General features: G+C 40.0%; 1 protein-coding gene across 1 annotated transcript in view; it reads left to right on the top strand.

Annotated features, from left to right (window-relative positions):
- The first annotated feature begins 14,116 nt into the window (after positions 1–14,116).
- The window catches only part of LOC147004973 (ATP-dependent translocase ABCB1), a 93,975-nt gene continuing 88,466 nt past the window's right edge, over positions 14,117–19,625 (top strand). Inside the window, exon 1 of the mRNA XM_085836479.1 lies at positions 14,117–14,357. The gene's annotated coding sequence lies outside the window, so the exon portion shown is untranslated. The remainder of the gene's footprint in view (positions 14,358–19,625) is intronic.

Here is a 19,625-nt window from a genome sequence, read left to right as displayed (position 1 = left end):
TGTGCAGTCTTGTTCTCTCATTATGTTACCCAGGTTTGGAGGACTGTGGAAGCGGGCAAGGTACTCAGAGTCCCTTCTTTAATGAACTACATAGTGTAACAGAAGAGGCAGGAATGAAAGTAAGAAAGACAAAAGACAAAACCACCAGCAATGATTACAAGTCCTTCAACAGCTATCTGCCTCTTGCACAATGCTTCATGTAAGATCACAGCACTGCTCACTAAAAACCATCCATCTTGAATATATCACTGTTTGGTTTGATGTTTTGTGGCCAAGGTTCAAGGTTTGTGGCCATAAATTCCAAATGTCATAGTCCAAGAAATGTTGCAATTTTCATCCTGGAGACTATTCCTCTATCCCACTGTCTTTATTTTGTAAGTAGAAATGATCATTTAGAATTATTTGGTCAAAATTATAAGCAAGCAAAAGAAGAAAGGTTGTTATACATTATAATCAACAACACAGGAAGTTTAGCAGGAACCAACTTTGTAGAGGTGAAAAACTAAGAACAAAGCTGCTGGATTCCAGTGTCCCCAGACTAAAGCACTGGCTGCCCTTCAGGATTCCACTTCACTTCCCAGAACCCACATGGTGACTCACAACCATTGTAACTTGGTCCCAGGGGATCCAACAGCCTTCTCTGGCACTTTTATGGGCACTGTACAAATGTGCTACACAGACACACATGCAGACAAAACACCCATACACATAAAAAGAAGTAAAAATCTAAGCAAAAAAGAACAGAGCTCCAAGACTGATAATTTATTTTATCATATCGAGGTCCTCTTATTTTCAATTAAAGAAGTGCAGATTAATTCAGGTGAAGTGCTGCCCACCTGTAATCTAGACACGTAAGAGTTGGGAGCAAGAGGACGAGGCGTTCAAAGTCATCTTCATCTATATAGTTTGAGTTTGAGGCCAACTTTGGCTATATGAAACACTGTCTCAAAGAAGAAGAAGAAGAAGGAGGAGAAGGGGAAGGGGAAGGGGAAGGGGAAGGGGAAGGGGAAGGGGAAGAAGAAGAAGAAGAAGAAGAAGAAGAAGAAGAAGAAGAAGAAGAAGAAGAAGAAGAAGAAGAAGAAGAAGAAAAGGAAGGAAGGAAGGGCAGATGGGCAAAGGGGAAAGAGAAAAGCCCAAAGCTTATATCTGAGGGAAAATATTTTTAATAAAGTTGTTGTACGAAATCCATCTATATCTGCTAGATGAATCAACAAAGACCAAATTAGCTGGGCAGTGGTGGTGCTTGCCTTCAATCCTAGCACTTGGGAGGCAGAGGTAGGTGGATTTCTGAGTTCAATGCCAGCCTGGTCTACAAAGTGAATTCCTGGGCAGCCAGGGATACACAGAGAAACCCTGTCTCAAAAACAAAAACAAAAACAAAAACAAAAAACAAAAAACAAAAACAAAGCCAGGCATGCTGGCACACACCTTTAATCCCAGCACTTGGGAGGCAGAGGCAGGCGGATTTCTGAGTTCGAGGCCAGCCTGGTCTACAAAGTGAGTTCCAGGACAGCCAGGGCTATACAGAGAAACCCTATCTCAAAAAAAACAAAACAAAACAAAACAAAAACAAAAAACAAAAACAAACAAACAACCCCAAAACAAACAAAAACCCAAAGGACAAAGTTTACAACAGAGAAAAAAACCATACAGTTATATGAGAATACTTGCATCAATACTTACCCCCTGCACCTGGAAGTTGAATTCTAAAACCTACATATGGATGGGTCCAGCATGATGGCTCAGTGGGTAAGGGTACTTCTCACCAAACTTGATGAACACCTGAGTGCAGTAGTCCCCAGAACTCACATGGTAGAAGGACAGCTGAATACCCAAGGATATCCTTGACCTCTATACACAGGTATGGCAATGTGTATACCCCCCAATATACACACAAACACACAAATATAAACTTGGACAACTTGGGAATAGTTTGAAAAAAAACTGTGAAAGTATTTTGAAAGGAAAGGAAACAATTTTAAAATGAAACAATTTAGAACAATTTTGTGATATAAAATCAATTAAACTTACTTATACTTTTTAAAAAAGACAGTGCAGATGTCAAGTCACTGTCTTACGGCTTTATTACTGTAAAGATATACCATGACCAAGATAACTCTTAATTTAATTTGAGACTGGCTTACACTTTCAAAGGTCTAGTCCATTATCATCATGGAAGGAAATGTGCAGGAAGATATAGTACTGGAGAAGGAGCAGAAAGTTCTACATCTTGATCCACAGGCAGCAAGGAAGAGACTGGAATTTCACACTGGGCATAGCTTGAGCATAGGAGACCTCAAAGCCTTCTCCCACAGAGACAAATTTCCTCCAACAAGGTCACACCTACTCCAACAAGGCTACATTTCCCAATAGTCCCACTCCCTACCACCAAGTATTCAAACACATGAGTCTATGGGACCATTTCTATCAAACTACCACAAGCATGTTTATATAGAACTAAACTTTAAATGACAGAGCATTCTGAGAGTTTGGTCTTTTTTTAAATAAGAATCCATGAATGAGTTCACTTTCTAGTTAACTACTCCCACATAAAGATTCCACTATTACTATGCTTCTGTTACGGAATTCAGGAGTTTACACCTCAATGAAGCCAAAACAAGCAGAGCCTCAACATAAAAGTGGAGAAGGATCTTTTACCTACAGCAGATAAAAGCAGCCCTGTGGCTTTCGACTGGCACATCTCAACATCTACCCCATCTATGAACTACTGGAGTGCATGAAGGGGGCCAGTCCTATAGATCCAAAGCTGTAGGATCTCCATGACATAAGGCAACAACAGAATAACTGGAGGAGTCCCAGTGAGGATCCTGTGTTGATAGCGTAGAAGAAGCCAGAGGCCTGGGACCAGACAGATGAGTCATTATAATAAATGTTTGCAAGTAAACCTGTTTAGGCAAAAGGGTGTACTGTGGGACATACCACAGCATCTCTCGTGAGATGCTTGTGTGGTTTTTTTTTTTTTTTTTTTTTTTTTTTTTTTTTGAGGGGAGGTTGCAAGGGTAGATGGCAGATATGGAGGGATGAGATTGGGGTACATGCTATGAAATTCACAAAGAATCAATAGTGTGTGTGTGTGTAAATAATCCAGTGGCTATCCTAAAAGTGGTGCCTTCCTGTGACAAAGCTCAACACACAGTCATATGGGAAAGTGTTTGGTGTTGATACATTGCCCTGCACATTCAATTCAAAGTATATACTACTGAGCATGCTCAGTTTGTAGTCATAGTTCAAGAAGGGACAATGGAGGACAGGAAGACCCCTGGTAGCATCAAATTATGCATACTACAGCCTGACTCAAAGATGGAGGATTGACATGCTCCTGGGTATACTAAGCCTATCAGATGAAGTTTGCAGTGGTGCTGTGAGTCAGTGGGCAGCATTCTCTGCACAGTCTTGTCCACCTTATAGAATCCGTGAATAAAGCACAAAGAATATCCACAGACTCTTCTTTCCTGCCAAAATCTTAATGGTTACCAAAGGAAAGGATACTTTGCATGTGAGTCAGTACAGAAATTCCCCAAAGGGGGCTGCATACTGATGTGTTAGCATCTATGCCTTAGTGTGTTTGTTCATTTTATCACCTTAGTTCACACAAAATAATGTGGTAAATGTTTCAAAATGTTAATATGCTTTAAACTCTAAGGTTGAGTCTTTTTGTCTAAAACTGACTTTCAGTTTTCCAGAAGGCTCCTAGAAATCCAAAAGACATAGATCAGACCTTTATCCATATAATGTATCTACTTAGTGTTTCAGAGTTGTATGGATCTATTAAAAATTCTGAGGTACATTTCTGGGCAGACACACAAAAGATGCTCCACCATCCCACAAGGATGCTTGCTTAACTATGCTCACAGCAGCTTTATTCCTAATAGTCAGAAACTGGAAATAACCCAGATGTCCCTCTACGGAAGAATGGATAAAGAAATATGCAATACTACTCAGCTATTAAAAGCAAAGACAGCCTGAATTTTTCAGGAAAATGGATGGAATCAGAAAATATCCTGAGTGAGGTAACCCAGACACAAAAGGACATACATGTTATATACTCACATATAAGTGACTATTGTCCATCAAGTACAGATTAGCCACACTATAATCAACAGACCCAAAGAAGCCAAATAACAAGGAGGGCCCAAGGGAGAAAGGTTAAATCTTCCTCAGAAGGGGAAATAAAATAGATATTGGAGGTGGATAGAGGGAGGGAACTGGGTGGGAGAGGTGATGGGGAGGGGAGTGAGGCTGGGGCAGTGATTAGGTGTAGGGAGAGCAGGGGAGAGAGAATGGAAATTGGGGGGGGGAGGGGGATCACCAGGACACACCAGAGTCCTGGGATGGAGAGAAGCCCCTGGAAGTCGATGGGGGTAATGCTAGCTGAGACTCCTAGCAGAGGGGGATAAGGAGTCACTTCCTGTAGCCAGGCAGGAGTCCCAGTGGAGGGATAAGTATGGTTACCCACCCACAAAAGCTTTGCCCCAAATGTGTCCTGCCTACAAGATGTGCGAAGACAAAGATAGAGCAGAGACTGAGGGAATGATCGACAAATGACTGCTCCAAATTTAGACCCATTCTATGGGCAAGAACCAATCCTTGACACTATTAGTGATACTCTGTTATGCTTGGAGTCAGAAACATAGCATAACTGCCCTCTAAGAAGCTCCACCCAGCAGCCAATGGAAAGAGATGTAGAGACTCATAGCTAAATATTAGATGGAGCTCAGGGAGTCTTGTGGAAGAGCTGGTGGAAGAATTAAGGGAGCCAAAGAAGGCAGGAACTCTAAAGGAAGACCAAGAGTCAACCAACTTGGACCTTTGGGGTTCCTAGAGACTGAACCACCAACCAAACAGTGAGCATGGGCTAGACCTAGCCCTCTTGCACATATGTAACAGATGTGCACCTCAGTCTTCATGTGGGTCCCACAACATCTGGAGCAGGGACTATCCCTGAATCTGTTGCCTGCCTGACTGTGGGTCCCATTCCCCTATTTGGCCTCAGAGGAAAGAGGATGTGCCTAGTACTAAAATGACAATGTTCCAGGGGTGTTCCAGGGTAGTGAGTGGGGGGTGGAGGGAGGAATGGGTGAAGAATCTGCATGAGGGGGTACTGGGAGGAGAGGGGGGGCTAATATTGGGGTGTACAGTAAATAAATAAGCAAATTGTTTTAAAATCTGAGGTATGTTAGTAGATGAGTTATATTCTAATGACAAATTGTTGCATGCTACAAGTATTAAATGCCAGGATTATGACTATTATCCTGTCTTTAACCATAGCTATTCTAAGTCATTTGTTATGCAGTTTTTAAGATTAAAACAAAATTCATTTTGCAAATAATTGGGTATTTTTTGTTACTGTACAAAAAATATTTCTTGGTTTAAAACTATTACAAAAAGTGTAAATACCGAGTCTGTGCAGGTGAAAGTGCAGACTGCAGAAGCTACACAGCTTCTGGGACAGGCAAAAGTGACACAGCTACTGGCAGAGGCAGAAGCGACACAGCTTTTGAAACAGACCCTGTCTCAGGCTCCAGACATCTGGGCACCTTCCAAGCCAGAAAAGAGGTGTCTGCCTGAGAGGACTCTGACTGCTGGAGCAGGTGAGAGAGCCATCTTGTGTCCCATGTCCCTCAGAGACCACTCTGTGCAGGTGAGCGTCCAGACTGCAGAGGAAACACATCTTATGGGACAGGCCCTGTTTTGGGCCTTCATCTTCAGCCAGGAGGCATGTCTGAATGTCATATATCTGTGCACCTTCCCTGCAAGAGGAGAGCTTGCCTGCAGAGAGTACTCTGACCACTGAGACTCAGGAGGAGAACTGCTGACAGAGGCTAACAGAATCACAGTAGGAACAAGGTCCAGCCAGAGGTAACAATAAAAACTAACGCCAGAGATTACCAGATGGTGAAAGGCAAATGTAAGAATCTTACTAACAGAAACCAAGACTGCTCACGATCATCAGAACCCAACACTCCCACCTCAGCCAGTCCTGGATACCCCAAAACACCCGAAAAGCAAGACTCAGAATAAAAATCATATCTCATGATGATGGTAGAGGTCTTTAAGAAGGGCATTGATAACTCACTTAAAGAAATACAGGAGAACACTGCTAAACAGGTAGAAGTCCTGAGGAAACACAAAAATCCCTTAAAGAATTACAGGAAAACACAACAGGTGATGGAATTGAACAAAACCATCCAAGACCTAAAAAGGGAAGTATAAACAATAAAGAAAACCGGAAATGAGACAACTCTGGAGATAGAAACCCTAGGAAAGAAATCAGGAACCATAGATGCAAGCATCAGCAACAGAATACAAGAGATGGAAGAGAGAATCTCAGGTGCAGAAAATTCCATAGAGAACATCGGCACAACAATCAAAGAAAATGCAAAATACCAAAAGATCCTAACTCAAAACATCTAGGAAATCCAGGACACAATGAGAAGACCAAACCTACGGATAATAGGAGTAGATGAGAATAAAGATTTTCAACTTAAAGGGCCAGCAAATATCTTCAACAAAATTATAGAAGAAAACTTCCCAAACCTAAAGAAAGAGATGCCCATGAACATACAAGAAGCCTACAGAACTCCAAATAGACTGGACCAGAAAAGAAATTCCTCCCGACACATAATAGTCCGAACAACAAATGCACTAAATAAAGATAGAATATTAAAAGCAGTAAGGGAAAAAGGTCAAGTAACATATAAAGGCAGGCCTATTAGAATTACACCAGATTTTTCACCAAAGACTATGAAAGCCAGAAGAGCCTGGACATATGTTATACAGACATAAAAAGAACACAAATGCCAGCCCAGGCTACTATATCCAACAAAACTCTCAATTACGGTAGATGGAGAAACCAAAGTATTCCATGATAAAACCAAATCCACACAATATCTTTTGACGAATCCAGCCCTTCAAAGGACAATAAAGGGAAAACACCAACACGAGGACGGAAACTCTACCCTAGAAAAAGTAAGAAAGTAATCCTTCAACAAACCTAAAAGAAGACAGCTGCAAGAAAAGAATCCCAACTTTAACAACAAAAATAACAGGAAGCAACAATTACTTTTCTTTAATTTCTCTTAACATCAATGGACTCAATTCCCCAATAAAAAGACATAGACTAATAGACTGGCTATACAAACAGGACCCAACAGTTTTCTGCTTACAGGAAACCCACCTCAGGGAAAAAGACGGACAGTACCTCAGAGTAAAAAGCAGGAAAACAATTTTCCAAGCAAATGGTCCAAAGAAACAAGCTGGAGTAGCCATTCTAATATCAAATAAAATTGACTTCCAACACAAAGTTATCAAAAAAAAAAAATACAAGGAAGGGCACTTCATACTCATCAAAGGTAAAATCCTACCAAGATGAACTCTCAATTCTGAATATCTATGCTCCAAATGCAAGGGCAGCCACATTCATTAAAGAAACTTTAGTAAAGCTCAAAGCACACATTGTACCTTACACAATAATAGTGGGAGACTTAAACACCCCACTCTCACCAATGGACAGATCCTGGAAACAGAAACTAAACAGAGACACATGGACACTAACAGAAGTTATGGAACAAATGGATTTAATTGATATCTACAGAACATTTTATCCTAAAACAAAAGAATATACTTTCTTCTCAGCACCACATGGTACCTCCTCCAAAACTGACCATATAATTGGTCACAAAACAGGCCTCTACAGATACAAAAATATTGAAAATATCGCATGCATCCTATTTGATCACTACAGACTAAGGATGATTTTCAATAACAGCATAAATAAGAGAAAGCCACCATTTACGTGGAAACTGAACAGCACTCTACTCAATGATAACTTGGTCAAGGATGAAATAAAGAAAGAAATTAAAGACTTTTTAGAGTTTAATGAAAATGAAGCCACAACCTACCCAAACTTATGGGACACAATGAAGTCAGTCCTAAGAGGAAAACTCATTGCCCTGCGTACCTCCAAAAAGAAACCAGAGAGAGCATACACTAGCAGCCTGGCAGCACACCTAGAAGCTCTAGAACTAAAGCAAGCAAATTCACCCAAGAGCAGTAGAAGGCAGGAAATAATCAAACTCAGGCCTAAATCAACCAAGTAGAAACAAAAAGAACTATTCAAAGAGTCAACCAAACCAGGAGCTGGTTCTTTGAAAAATAATCAACAAGATAGATAAACCCTTAGCCAGACTAACTAGAGGGCACAGGGACAGTATTCCAATTAACAAAATCAAAATTGAAAAAGGAGACATAACAACAGAACCTGAGGAAATCCAAAACATCATCAGATCCTACTACAAAAGGCTATACTCGACAAAACTGGAAAACCTGGATGAAATGGACAATTTCCTAGACAGATACCAGGTACCAAAGTTAAATCAGGATCAGATTAACGATCTAAACAGTCCCAATTCTCCTAAAGAAATAGAAGCTGTCATCAATAGTCTCCCAAGCAAAAAAAGCCCAGGACCAGATGGGTTTAGTGCAGAGTTCTATCAGACCTTCAAAGAAGACCTAATTGCAGCTCTCCTCAAACTATTCCACAAAATAGAAACAGAAGGTACTCTACCCAATTCATTCTATGAAGCCACAATTACCCTGATACCTAAAACACACAAAGATCCCACAAAGAAAGAGAACTTCAGACCAATTTCCCTTATGAATATCGATGCAAAAATACTCAATAAAATCCTCTCAAACCGAATCCAAGAACAGATCAAAACGATCATCCATCATGACCAAGTAGGCATCATCCCAGGGATGCAGGGATGGTTTAATATATGGAATCCATCAATGTAGTCCACTATATAAACAAACTCAAAGACAAAAAGCACATGATCATCTCATTAGATGCTGAGAAATCATTTGACAAAATCCAACATCCACTCATGATAAAAGTCTTGGAAAGATCAGGAATTCAAGGCCCATACCTAAACATAATAAAAGCAATATACAGCAAACCAGTAGCCAACATCAAACTAAATGGAGAGAAACTCGAAGCAATCCCACTAAAATCAGGAACTAGACAAGGCTGCCCACTTTCTCCCTACCTATTCAATATAGTACTTGAAGTCCTAGCCAGAGCAATTTGAAAACAAAACGAGATCAAGGGGATACAAATTGGAAAGGGAGAATTCGAAATATCACTATTTGCAGATGATATGATAGTATATATCCCTAAAAATTCCACCAGAGAACTCCTAAACCTGATAAACAGCTTCAGTGCAGTAGCTGGATATAAAATTAACTCAAATAAATCAATGGCCTTTCTCTACACAAAGGATAAACGGGTTGAGAAAGAAATTAGGGAAACAACACCCTTCACAATAGTCACAAATAATATAAAATACCTTGGTGAGACTCTAACTAAGGAAGTGAAAAATCTGTATGATAAGAACTTCAAGTCTCTGAAGAAAGAAATTAAAGAAGATCTCAGAAGATGGAAAGATCTCCCATGCTCATGGATTGGCAGGATTAATATCGTCAAAATGGCTATCCTGCCGAAAGCAATCTGCCGAAAGCAATCTGCAGATTCAATGCAATCCCTATCAAAATTCATACTCCATTCTTCACTGAGTTAGAAAGGGAAATTTGCAAATTCATCTGGAATGATAAAAAAACCTAGGATAGCAAAAACTATTCTCAAAAATAAAAGAACCTTTGGTGGAATCACCATGCCTGACCTCAAGCTATACTACAGAGCAATTGTGATAAAAACTGTATGGTACTGGTACAGTGACAGACAGGTAGATCAATAGAATAGAATTGAAGACCCAGAAATGAATCCACACACCTATAGTCACTTGATCTTTGACAAGGGAGATAAAACCATCCAGTGGAAAAATGACAGCATTTTCAACAAATGGTACTGGCACAACTGGTGGTTATCATGTAGAAGAATGCGAATTGATCCATTCCTATCTCCTTGTACTAAGGTCAAATCTAAGTGGATCAAGGAACTCCACATAAAACCAGAGACACTGAAACTTATAGAGGAGAAAGTGCGGAAAAGCCTCAAAGATATGGGCACAGGGGAAAAATTCCTGAATAGAACAGCAATGGCTTGTGCTATAAGATCAAGAATTGACAAATGGGACCTCATAAAATTGCTAAGCTTCTGTAAGGAAAAAGACACTGTCAATAGGACAAAAAGGTCACCAACAGATTGGGAAAGTATTTTTACCAATTCTAAATCTGATATCTACAAAGAGCTCAAGAAGCTGGACTCTAGAAATTCAAATAACCCCATTAAAAATGGGGTACAGAGCTAAACAAAGAATTCTTAACTGAGGAATACTGAATGGCTGAGAAGCACCTGAAAAAATGTTCAGCATCCTTAATCATCGGGGAAATGCGAATCAAAACAACCCTGAGATTCCCACCTCACACCAGTCAGAATGGCTAAGATCAAAAATTCAGGTGACAGCAGATGCTGGTGAGGATGTTGAAAAAGAGGAACACTCCTCCACTGCTGGTGGGATTGCAAGCTTGTACAACCACTCTGGAAGTCAATCTGGCAGTTCCTCAGAAAATTGGACATAGTACTACCGGAGGATCCAGCAATACCTTTCCTGGGCATATACCCAGAAGATGTTCCAACTGGTAATAAGGACACATGCTCCACAATGTTCAGAGCAGCCTCATTTGTAATAGCCAGAAGCTGGAAAGAACCCAGATGTCCCTCAGCAGAGGAATGGATACAGAAAATGTGGTACATTTACACAATGAAGTACTATTCAGCTATTAAAAACAATGAATTTATGAAATTCTTGAGCAAATGTATGGATTTGGAGGATATCATCCTTAGTGAGGTAACCCAATCACAAAAGAAGTCACTAGATATGCATTGATATGTGGATATTAGCCCATAAACTTATAATACCCAAGATACAATTTGCAAAACACAAGAAAATCACGAAGAAGGAAGACCAACATGTGGATACTTCATTTCTTCTTAGAATAGGGAATAAAATACCCGTGGAAGGAGTTACAGAGACAAATTTTGGAGCTAAGATGAAAGGATGGACCATCCAGGGACTACCCCACCTGGAGAGCCATCCCGTAATCAGCCACCAAACCCAGACACGATTGCATATGCCAGCAAGATTTTGCTCAAGGGACTCTGATATAGCTGTTTTGTATAAGGCTATGCCAGTGCCTGGCAAACACAGAAGTGGATGCTCATAGTCATCTATAAGATGGAACACAGGACCTCCAATGAAGAAGCTAGAGAAAGTACCCAAGGAGCTGAAGGGGTCTGCACCCCTATAGGTGGAATAATAATATGAACTAACCAGTACCAGAGCTCGTGTCTCTAGCTGCATATGTAGCAGAAGATGGCCTAGTCGGCCATCATTGAGAAGAGAGTCCCCTAGGTCTTGCAAATTTTATATGCCTCAGTACAGGGGAACACCAGGGCCAAGAAGTGGGAGTGGGTATGTAGGGAAGCAGGGCGGGAGAAGGGTATAGGGAACTTTTGCGATAGCATTTGAAATGTAAATAAAGAAAATATCTAATAAAAACAAAATGTAAATACCTTTGTTCCCACTAGTTTTGTTTTATATTTTATTTATTAAAAACTGTGTTCCCATTGCCTGTCAAAATTATAAGTCCTAAGGGAAAGGCTGGTCTAGCTCTTCAAGTTGACACTCACTGCAAAGACTGAACTTAACAGTAGAATATAAATTCCCCCTAAAAGCAACACTCAAAAGGCATAGGATTAAAGGACAAAAGGGGAGATTTTTCTCCTTACCTATTGGAAGGGCCACTATATCAAAAATTCTCCACAGCCTTAGTGGAAAGTATCCTAACCAGGTATGACTAAGCACTTGTGTTCTACAACTCTTCATAGATTTGCTCCTAAAATCTCATTTCCCACCCCAAACATGTACCAAGTAAGCTGTGCATCTGTCACATATCTGAATGAGGCCCAGGTTACAACTGAGGACATGGCCTGAGTGGGACAAATTCAGTTTGATCCCCTGAATCCACAGGTGCAAGAGAGAGCCAACTCCTGAAAGTTGTCCTGGGACATTCACACTTGCACTATGGCACAGGTGGGCCACAGTCCTACACATCTTCTACAGGCATGAACATGTGTTTATGTTCATATGTGTGCATAAACATGTGCTTCCACATCCCTTAAGCTCAGGATGCTGTAAACTAATCCAGAGGTCTCCATGATTTACTGTGGGTTACCTAATATTTTCACCAAAATTTGTATATACATTATTTTATGACTTTCTTTTGTCCTGTGCCCATAAGAGTCCACATAATCTCTTTTACAGTAGGATAGGCCATTTAGAATAATTTGAATTAGTGTCCTTAGCCATGGTTACTCATATTTGACTCAGAAAAAATGGACTTTATTTTGGATTACTATTTTACATCGAAAATAGAGATTATAACCCAAAACTGATTCCTAGGTAAGAACCACAATATACTGTGGAAATTATCAGGGACACATAAACACAAGCCCAGGCATCCTGTGCTAAACCAAAGAAACAATACAGTCAAATATTTGATAGAATCATAGAATGCTTCACTGGGGAATACTGATGCCAGCGAAAACAACTATAAGTTAAGACACAGCTGGAGACCAGGACTCCCCTGTCCCTCCAACATGTGTCCCACGTGTACCCATCTGAACAGCCATTAGAACCTCTCTTTCAGTACGACAGGAAGGACAGCAAGCTCCAAGACAAAAAACCTGCATTGGGAACATAGTCATCTTTCTACCTGACCATGTGGCATTGGTCAAATTCTTCAGCATTTTAGGGACTCTGTAATGCAGGACTACATAAGATGAATTCTACATTCTTTTCCAAGCCTAAACATCTATCAGTCTAGAAACACTGGTATATCAGAAACATCCTATGGTAGAAATGTTAAACAAGATTTCAAGTCTCTATATTCAAAGTTTCCCTATATTCAAAGTTTCCCAAGATCTTGCTTGTATCACTCAAAAGTTCTGTCCTATCTTGGTCAAAAGCCACTTTCTCAGTGAGGTCTCTCTGGTCATGTATTTAAAATTGGAATCTTTCCCTATCTGCTGTTGCCAGTCTCCTTTCTCAGTTTGAAACTAGAGCATGCTTTGACCTTTGAACATATTTAATCACTTACTAAGCTTTTGCCTGTCTGCCTAGCCTTGACATTTAATATACCTCAACAGAGGTTTGGGTTTACTCAGTCTAATAGACCATGCATATTAGATCAAGGCATAAAATCTAGGAGGGCCCAATATTATTGAACAGATGAATGAATTCCTAATACAAATTTAAAAAAATATTCACTGACTTACCACAATTGTAAAAATCAGAAATAGTCAACTCTGGCCTATCCGAACACTGTCTCTTATTTATCAAAGCATATTTTAAATAGATTTTTTAAAGGCAATATCTTTTAAAAAATATCATTGAGTAAACACAGGCTCAAATTGATTTGGCCTTATTTTCAAGACAGAGCTTATTTGATGTTAGTTAAGTTCCAACTCAATGAATCATTAAGCCAATTTAAAAAAAAATCGAACAGGAAATGACGCTTTGCCTCGTTGAGAGTCTTTTAAGGTGCCAATACTTCATGCCATAAATTCCTTAGTACTGATGTCTGAAGTCAAAAGGTTTGACCATAATGGGAATGATCAGATAGGATGGGTTTGAGTACATACTTATTGCATATCAAATGAAATTTCCTTTAGAAGAAATCTCCAAACTGTATTGAGTAAGCACACGCACAAACAAATGAGCTCACTGTTTATTTTGAATCAAAATACTCTTTAAGTAAACAAGTCATCAGTTTATTCACAACAATAATGCAAGTAAACAGTAAGAATTGAGACACCGAGGTATGAGGCCATTGAATGTTCCCATGTCATTTCACAGTTGAGCGACTTCAATCCCGGTGTGAACACACTGCCCACTGTAGAAAGATCAAACCTAAATTCAGCAACACTTGAAGTTCTCAGCTTAATTCTGGATTGCCTTTTTTTTTTTTTCTTCAGCAAGACCCAAATTTCAAATCAAATAGGAATAGCAAAAAACAATAAAATCAATAATCCCGCCGCTTGGGCGGCAGCAACAAGGCATTCCCAGAACTCCGAGTTTGGTAAGAGATCCTGACTCAAGAAAGTGGAGAGTGATTGAGGAAAATCAGTACCCATGCAGACTTATGGGCGCGTGGACACACACACACACACACACACACACCACTGAGAAGCATATTCTGAAGAGTAGTGGGAAGATGAAGGAACAGAGGCGCTGAGAGCACTTGTTAGTACAGAAATTGTGTGGAACTGCCTCAATGGGTAGGTGGTCCTGGACGGCGCTGGAAGGGGACAGCAGGTAAAAAGCAACATGGTGAGATCCGGGATCAGGGGTGGGTCACAAAGCAGGAGAAGTGGAATGCTGCAGCACCGGGTTGACTCAGCCCCTGATGCCCTGTTCCTGGAAAAGAAAGGGAATTCTTCCCTCCGAGCGATGTCACAGACAAACAGCTGATAAACAAACGTCTGACCTGGGGCCTGTACAGCAAGCTAGATCACAAAAGAAATGTCACTGTTTCTTTTAGGAACGAGGGTCATCCATCAAAGGGAACTATGCTCTAAGAATATGCCAAAAAATATTATCTCAGGCTCACTGTGGATAGCTTGCTACTTTGGCAGGGCAGCCAACAGCCATACAAGATAATATTGACTTTAAGGCATGCCTCTGACACAAACTTGCCGATGCTTTTTACACTGTAGATTATGCCTAGAATAGATCAATTTTATGCCTAGAGTAGATCAATAGAATAAATCAATTTTAATTGAGCTAATATATTATTATCCAGATACTATTTCACCCAACTTATGAGTTTGTACAGTGCTGCTCAAAAGTTGATTGAGAAAAACCTCTCTGAAATGACCAAATTAGAATATGGATTAAAAGCAAAACAAAACAGAATAACCAACCAACCAAACAAACAAACAAACAAACAAAAACCCAAAGTCTTCAAAGTAACCCTATGTTTTCTAATAAGACTTGAAGTAGTCATTTTGTATCATTATTGCTTCCTTCATACATACTAATTGGTTACTTATAAATGGGAGGGGACTTCATTAAAGAATACTTAATTAAATGAAAAAATAGATAAAAAGGAAGGACATGACTGGTCCTGCTTTCAGCACCAAATGAATGCATATATATATATATATATATATATATATATATATATATATATATATATATATATATGAAGGAAGGATGATTGTTCCTAGGTATGGCAGGGAAGAAGGCTTATTGTAGATAAAAGGGAGCGCGTAGTCAGAGGCAGAGACAACTGGGAGATTTCAAGTGAACATGACCCTGAGTCAGACCGTTTGAGGAGAGTGCTGAGAGGAGAGAGGTAGGGCTGCCAACCACCAGCAGTGGCTAGGAGGGTAAAGGGTAGAGCAAAAGGCCAGGTAACCAAAGTGGGAAGGGCAGCCAGCCTCTGGACTGGAGAAGTTTGGGTTAGGGGTGGGATATGCCAGCCATTCTCTGTAACAAAAACACAGGGACTGAAGGATGCTGGGAGAGCCTGGCAGCCAGGCCCACTTTGATATGTTAAATGGCACCTCAGCTGCTTGTCCTGGGTTTGAGATCTAGCATTAATGTCTCTGGGATGCATAGATTCCTCTTTGTAGGTTCTTGGTCTTCTTGACTAAGGAGCTTAAGACCTGACAGAACTTTTGGAATTAGGGCAGGCAATCTTGAGACTTTGGCAGCTTTTGGGACCAGGGAGATGGACAGAGGGAAAGAGAGTTATTCCTTTCAACAGAGTTCAAACAGAAAGATACTACTTGGGAAACAAGAGACATACCAGGGGAAAGACAAACATCTGGAGCCCGGGGACTTCATTCCTTGCATGTTTTATTGCTACCCTGTCAGGGCAATATGGGCCTTGGGTGTGAAAGCATGTCCTGACTTTCTGGTTGACAAAGGACTACGTGTTGGTTTAGCCTTTAGTTAGGTAAGAGTTGTGCTTTTGTGAAGAATTCAGCATGTCTCTGAGACAGGAAGGGATTGAGACAGTTTACGGTCGTCTGTTTACCTTTTTGCTTGCTTTGGTCCAGGAATGAAGATTTAATGGTGTTTACTATCAGGAGTCTAGCCTTCAGCTGCGTGGCCAGTTTAAAGTGCTTGTCCTTGGTTCATATTTAACTTGAAATTAGGTTCAAGCACAGTGCGCATCTTCACTACCGGCTGAAAGGTTACTTACTAGGTTAATTCCTGGAGGATGAAGGCCAGCATATGAAAATAAGCTATAATAGCATGGTGCTTTTTCACTATGACATTTGAAATCTGCCTCCTTTTTAGGTTTATTTGTTGTGGGTGTTACTATCTCAGGTCATAGCACTGGTCTCAGGATGCTAACATGCCGATATCCATGTCTTTATCGCTTCCCTTCCTACCTAGCATCCCCTATCACGTACACAAGGAACACATTTGTGTTTCTCTTTGCAGTGGGATCCTTTTAGAGTCGCTTCTAGATCAGGCCAAAAAGTTCATCAAGACAAAATTTCCTACCTTCTCACAGAACAGGCTCTTTCAGAATGTATTCAGTTTGGACTCAAACCAGGGAGACAAAGAGAAGAGAATGGCAGAAGGAGTAACTTTAGAGATACGGGAGGGAGAGACACACAGATTTACAACAGAATGAGAAGAACCTTCTGCAAAGTAACTAAAGCAAAATGTTGAGGGAAAGTATTTTGATTTCTGTAAATTTGTTGTTAAAAAAGACTCAAAGGGTGTAGGGAGACAGCCCAGTTGGTAAAATGCCTGCAGCACAAGCATGGGACCTGAGTTTAGATTCCCTCTGTGCATGCTTTTAAACAGCTAGCATGCTGCACATGTTTGTATGCCCATCACTGAGAAGGCAGAAACAGAAAGATCTCCAGAGTTCAATGGCCAGCCATTTCAGCCAGATTGGTGATCTGCAGGTGAGTGGGAGACTGTATTCACAAATATATGTGCACATGAATACATATGCACTCATCAAATAAATAAAACTCAGGAGGAGTTAAGATAGAAGAATTTATCTCACTCTACAGCTATAAGATACGATTAAGTCCTGTGGATTCTTCCCAATGGATTTCTAAATCAAACTTCTTCGGTAATAGAATACAATGGATATTCTAGCAATGACAGAATTTTAAAACTCAGAAATTTCTATGCTAAAGAAATATAAATAGCCAGGCTTGGTGGCACACACCTTTTATTTTACTTCAAAGTCAGAGGCAGGCAGATCGATCTCTGTAAGGTCTGTTCTACACAGTGACTTCCAGGACAGCCAGAGCTATAGAGTGAGACCCTGCTTGAAAAATATGATGATGATGATGGATGTGTTATCAATATATTTACAGGAACTAAATGCAAAGACTTAGAGTTAAAAATGGCTTTGTGGCAGGTGTGGTGTCCATATACAGATTGTCTCAGCTACTCAGGAGGCTGACGCAGGAAGAAGTTCAATCTCAAACTAACTGGGTTACAAAGTAAGACTAGGTCTAAAAAGATGCATTTGTTTATTATGTTAAGATAGTGTTTCTATTAGCAAATTTCTTGCATCTGTATTATCCAATGTAGAGCTTTTAGAGTCTTATATTTCCAATAATGCCTTTATTAAAATGTGCATTCCCATAGTGATATGTAAGACACCAGATGTCGCACGCATCATTTAATATGATATTTTGCTTATTCAAAATCATCAGTTCTCTGAGCTGCCTTTACCTACCATTGTATCTGTGGGGTGATAATTCTGTGCAAACTTTAATTAACAGTTGATTTTTATTTCAATAAAAACAAAGCATTTCTTTATAAAAAGAGTTAAGAGTTAAAACGAATAGCTAAAATATTGATCTCTTACTCTGATATGCTTAACGCACTAGGAGACAGTTGATGAGAGTTTAGATGGACAAGATTTAAGATTGTTATTTGGTGCATGTTCATGTAGTTTTGCTTAAGATGAGGTAGGATGGTGTATTCTAGCAGAAGTTCCTGTTATTTTGGATTTCAAGCAGATTCAAGGAAAACAAGATAACCAGCTTAACAACAGTATTTATAGAACCTCTACCACTGGAAACTATGTAAAGTTCTATACAATGAAACTAAATAACAAACAAGAGACACAATCCTAGAAACAATGGTAGTAACTGTAAACAGTAATGGTTTAGTGGAGAGTCTGTCTGCAATTTCCCTACAGTCACAAGAACCACTGCAATTCAGTACAATCCCAGCACTTGGGAGGCAGAGGCAGGTGGATTTTTTAGTTCAAGGCCAGTCTGCTCTACAGAGTGAGTTCCAGGACAGCCAGGGCTATACAGAGAAACCATGTCTCAAAAAAAAAAAAATGCTTAGACTAGAACACGGACTCTCAGTAAATGTTTGATGGGCACAGACTAAACGGAAGCCCATATCTATAAAGCAACACCTTGTGATGTTTTATCTTAACCCTTAACCTGGACTTTGAAAGAACTAGGAAGGTTACTGAAACACAGTTCTGGGTGTGTCAGTGGAGGTTTCCTTAGGCAGGATTAGTTTGTAAGACCTCTAACTAATGATTGCTGAATTATGGTGTCATTTTGGGGAGGTAGTAGAAAGTAGGAGGCGGGACCTGGTTGCAAGATGTAGATAGCAAGGTACATGTTCTTGGGAGGCTATTTCTTGTCCTGGCTTCTTCCTATATGACCTTCTCTCTGCTGTTGACCCCCAAGCTCTGAATGTCTCCGCTCTGTTACTTCCTCTCCACCATTACAGGCTAGCACCATGATCCCAACTAAAGGATTATGCCATTTTTTAACTTGCTCTCTCAAGAATTTTGGCCATGCTATGCAAAAGTAACTGATGGATAATCCAAAAAGCATAACATGAATATTTCAAAAATTTTAAGAAATATACAAAAGGAGATCAATGTTTTCTTATAGCAGAAGCCTGCATATAACTTTATCTATGCTATGCTTGGCAGAGTCAACCTACTTCTTGCTTTCATTCCTTTACCTGATGCACACTTGATAGTGCATCCCGTATGCAAGACACTTTGGGTGCTGGGAAGAAAGTAGCAGAGCTTTTGAGTGAGCGCCTGAAAAGAAAATGGAGGGATGACACTGTACAACTGGCTGAATAGAAGAGGAGCCTCATGCTGAAGCTACAGTAGGAGTCGCTGGCCTGGGATGGGAGTGTGTTTGGATGTTCAAAGAACAGAATAAAGATGGTTGGAGCTGATGCCTTCCAACTGCTTGGGACAGTTCCTCACACACAACTGTGTTTAATAAGTATTCTGTATCATTATTCCCATAAGTTTGAATAGGATGGAGCATGGTAGAGATGCAGTTTTTATGTTTGAAGCCTACCTACAAGTTGGTGAAACGACTTCATAAAGACGAATGGCAGGAAGGTGCAAATTGTGGGAAAGAACACTTCAAAAAGCAGAACTAGCATTTGAATTATAACATACAACAGGGATTTCACTGAAAATTAATCAAGCTCAAAGAGAAACCACTGTTCAAGAAATGGGTAAGAATGTTAAGACAAGTGTATAAGAGTCAAAGACACTTAGAAGTATGGAAGTAGCAGGAACTAAGACTTTCCATTGTC

Source organism: Mus caroli, unplaced genomic scaffold (genome assembly GCF_978045245.1).
Source record: "Mus caroli unplaced genomic scaffold, Mus_caroli_1 scaffold_4, whole genome shotgun sequence".
Classification (NCBI taxonomy): domain Eukaryota; kingdom Metazoa; phylum Chordata; class Mammalia; order Rodentia; family Muridae; genus Mus; species Mus caroli.
This window is presented reverse-complemented; position numbering and strand designations above follow the sequence as displayed.